The following is a 5,000-nucleotide window of genomic DNA, read 5'->3' on the forward strand; positions in this document are numbered from 1 at the left end:
AAACCCTCTTACTTTATATTACAGTACTACAATATGTTTAAGCAAAACCATAAGCAGTGCTATATTAGATCATCTGTCTACAGTACATGATGAAGGGTTGCTTATGAGTGAAGTTAAAGCCTAAATGTCCACCTCGAGTTTGGCTGTAGCACACTGGTACAGAAAGTGGCTATGCAGCTGAAATACAGTTCACCACACACACACACACACACACACACACACACACACACACACACACACACACACACACACACACACACACACACACACACACACTCAGCTACACACCTGAAGGCGAGACACTGCAGGTGAATAGGATACATTTTTTAAACTATCAGATATCACGATGAAACTTCCCCAGTTGATTACAATCATTACTTACATTACTGTAACATAAGAAAACAATGTATTACAAGTTTTCTGTAATTTAATGTTTAAATATGCAAATTGGTCATTATCGCATTAAATATTACGCATTAACTCATTAAATATGTGCTAATTTGCTTGCATACATTTTAAAAGATGGAATTTGTGCTATGGTCAAAGCCAGGTTAAAAAAATATTTTTTCATTGTGTTAATATTTCAGATGGGAGAAACATTTACGGGATTTACGGATTTAGGGATTTACGGATATATACTTCTGTTGTCTTGTAAATCAGAATATGCTGTCAATAGCCTTGAATCTTTTTTGCCATGTTTTTAAGCATAATGTGTCATATATATCAGGTAAGGAATAATATATCAACAAACCCCTCTGTAAAAGTCTTGTAAATATATAGTTTGGTATAAGACTGGAGAGTTTGGTGCATGTAAAAGTGCTTCAAAAGTGGAAATATCGTTCTCAGAGTGGGAGAGGAAACGCGATTTGAGAAAACAGCCTTGAAACACAGCCAATGAGATACCGTCCTCCTTAGAACTTTCGTGATCGGTAGATTGCATAGCGTCATGTAGGCTAAACACAGCAGCCTAATATCAAGCAGGCCACAGATAGGCGCGTGGTGACAGCGTCTCGCATTTGGGTCGTTTCTCGAGGTGCAGTAGGCTAGTCTACAAAGCAATTCGGCCGATAGATGGCAGCAGAGAGCAATTATAGCTCGTGTCTCTGCGCTTTCAACTGAGTGAACTACTTTGAGCGTCTCGTGAGTATTTATTTCTGTGAAGTGAACACCTCAAGTAACTAAATGTGGGTCTCTGACAGTTTGGCCAACACTATCGCCCTCTAACAGAACAACACTTTTGATATTTCCAAGCAGGGTGCTGAGGTTTTGGTTAGTTTGTTCTATTCATTGAAAATGCTGACGCGAGGAGCTGTTGTTGACATTTACTCAGGTTCGAGTCACACATGCCTCGGAGTAGCCTAACATGTTGTGGAGGTTACTGTTTTAAGACTTCAAATGAAAACCTTAACCCACAGATAAACCAAACTACTCCTTATCGTCTGTTACAGTAGGCTACTTTACTGAGATTAAAGACTGTCGTCGTTTTAAAATATCTAGAAATAGCATGCTGTGGTTAGACATAATTGCTTCGTATTATCTATGAGAAATGTGTGACGCAGTGACAATGCCTCTTTTTGAGAATGCACTTTAGAGAGATTTAAAAGGCCTCCTTTCAGTTTGATCCTTAGTGGATTGTTTGGCGTTTGTTGGCGACAGAGGGGGAAGTAATCTGGACCAGATGCTATTGCCGAGGCATTCTGATGGTCATTGTGAGGGCGGGTGCTCCTAAACCCGGGATAATCCCGTCGGAAAATATCCCCAAGGGCCGACATTTTCTGGGGGTTCGCTTGTACAAATACTGATTAATTAAAGGTGTCTGGGTTTGTGTTGGAGTAAGGAAAACAAACCAGTCCATATCCTGAGTGTGTGTGTGTGTGTGTGTGTGTGTGTGTGTGTGTGCTCCCTATTCCATGTCATGTATTTTTGTTTGATGTGAAATCCTGGAGTATAGCGTGTTATTTATATTATTTCATTTCCCCTTCCCAACATACCCGACTGCTCACTTTGAGGATTTTCCCTCATTATTTATAGAAAGCACCTCTTGCGTGAGAGGTCAAAACTGGGTGCCTTGGGTCGCAACCTTTGCCATCTTGGCACGAAGCCCACAAACTTTCTCTCCTCTGTGAGAAGATGTCAGAGTGATGGTGTGTGTCACAGCAGAAAACGGCAACACACGGCACGTCTCCAAAGCCCGGCCGTCGTCCTGCAGTGAATAGTGCGGCTTCCATGTCTCCCAAAGGCTAAAAGCTTTGATATCCTTCAAAGGTTTCTCTTTTTCATTCGTTGATAGAGCTCTGTCATTAATTTGCCCCGGCCGGGGCAGTGTGTGGCTGTCGGGTGGGAAAGGGGGGTAAGTGAGTGAGCCAGGCGGGGGCAAATAACGTGCGAGCCGGGGCAGGCCTCAGGGCCAGAGGCAAGAGGAGTAGGAAAGCCAGCAGGTCGATCTTACGAGCTTACCTCTGGAATTTTAATCCCCGCTAATGTATTACAGTTGGGGAGTAATGGCCAACCCCGCCACCAAGACAAGAGAAACAGCAGGGTTTTAGAAGAGAGGAGAGAGAGAGAGAGAGAGAGAGAGAGAGAGAGAGAGAGAGAGAGAGAGAGAGAGAGAGAAACACAGGGATTTTAGAGGGAGAGAGAGAGAGTGAGAGAAACACAGGGATTTAGAGAGGGAGAGAGAGAGGATAGGGAGGGAGAGGAATAGAGGAGCTGTAAACGTTGGGAAGAAAAAGCCGCCTTGGGGTACACTGTGTCAAGTGTGTTTTGAAGTAATAAAAAAAAGTTTTTTTTTTTCTTGTTATTAGTGGTGAAAATGTGCCAGCATTCAAAAATAGAGTCTGTGAAGAGCCGGCGGATAGAGCTTTTTAGTGTTGGATATTCCTACCCTTTCCCAGATGTGTGTGTGTGTGTGTGTGTGTGTGTGTGTGTTAGAGAGTGTGTATATTTGCACATGACTGTATACAACTATATGTCTTTATTTGTGTGAGTGTGTATGTGTGTGTACCACTACATGGATGTGGGACTATGTGTGTGTGTGTGTGTGTGTGTGTCTGTTTGTAAGACATGGATGTGAGACTATGTATGTGTGTGTGTGTGTGTGTGTGTGTGTGTATGCGTGTTGTAAGACATGAATGTGGGACTGTATATGTTTGTGTGTGTGTGTGTGTGTGTGTGTGTGTGTGGCTGAAGGGTACTGTGTGGTCCTCTGCCTATGCCCAAGGCTAGACTGTGTGGGGCCAAATACAGACTATAGATGCTGTGGGCTCTCTTTCTCTCTCTCTCTCTCTCTCTCTCTCTCTCTCTCTCTCTCTCTCTCTCTCTCTCTCTCTCTCCGAGGACCACACCGTGGCAATACCTGCCCTAATCACATAATGAGGGCTTACCGCCAAACGAGCATCATTGCCACTCAGACACACAATGGCCTCGGCAGAGTGCAAATCCCTCACCTGAACACATCCCTCACCTGAACACATCCCTCCCTCACCTGAACACATCCCTCACCTGAACACACCCCTCACCTGAACACACCCCTCACCTGAACACACACATCCCTCACCTGAACACACCCCTCACCTGAACACATCCCTCACCTGAACACACACATCCCTCACCTGAACACACCCCTCACCTGCACACATCCCTCACCTGAACACATCCCTCACCTGAACACACACATCCCTCACCTGAACACATCCCTCACCTGCACACATCCTGGGCCTGAACACATCCCTCACCTGAACACACCCCTCACCTGAACACATCCCTCACCTGCACACATCCCTCACACATCCCTCACCTGAACACATCCCTCAACTGAACACGTCCTGGGCCTGAACACATCCCTCACCTGAACACATCCCTCACCTGAACTCACCTGAACACACCCCTCACCTGAACACACCCCTCACCTGAACACGTCCCTCACCTGAACACGTCCCTCACCTGAACACACCTGAACACACCCCTCACCTGAACACATCCTTCACCTGAACACACACATCCCTCACCTGAACACACACATCCCTCACCTGAACACACACATCCCTCACCTGAACACACCCCTCACCTGAACACACCCCTCACCTGAACACGTCCCTCACCTGAACACGTCCCTCACCTGAACACACCTGAACACACCCCTCACCTGAACACATCCTTCACCTGAACACACACATCCCTCACCTGAACACACCCTCACCTGAACACACACATCCCTCACCTGAACACACACATCCCTCACCTGCACACATCCTGGGCCTGAACACACCCCTCACCTGAACACACCCCTCACCTGAACACATCCCTCACCTGAACACGTCCCTCACCTGAACACATCCCTCACCTGAACACATCCCTCACCTGAACACACCCCTCACCTGAACACATCCCTCATCTGAACACACCCCTCACCTGAACACATCCCTCACCTGAACACATCCTGGGCCTGGACCTGAGTGTCAGGGGTCTAACCGAGAGCCGCACGTTTTTTTGTTTTTTCTTGCGAAACCGAGATGGTGTTGGCGTTGGTGTGTTGTGCGGTGGTAGGCGAGGGGCCGAGCGGAGAGACTCCTCAGCCAGAGGCTGCAGCGAGCCGTGCGTTTCGTAAACAGCTGTCCAAACAGCAGCGCTCCAAATCAATTTCAGAGCGAGGCTCCAAAGTCACACACACACACACACACACACACACACACACGAGCGAGGCTCCAAAGTCATATTAAAAAAGTTATATTGCTGAGTGCAACTTTCCCTTTTGTGCCTCCATAATATAAAAAACAAGTCTCTTGGTTCCTTGGTGAGAGCGGGTGAATGGCTCCCTTAAAGAGAGCTATATTAAATTCTCATGAATAACTTTTCTCCGGCAATGATCAATTTGTTTTGTTAATAAGTTTGCCAAAGCCAGATCCCCACACTTTAATTTCTTTAATCCTCATTTAGAACATCATATAAAAAGGAACTGACATTTCTGTCTGTCTTCTGTTTATATTTTTGAGACTAATTAC

This window comes from Sardina pilchardus, chromosome 18 (genome assembly GCF_963854185.1).
Source record: "Sardina pilchardus chromosome 18, fSarPil1.1, whole genome shotgun sequence".
Lineage (NCBI taxonomy): Eukaryota > Metazoa > Chordata > Actinopteri > Clupeiformes > Clupeidae > Sardina > Sardina pilchardus.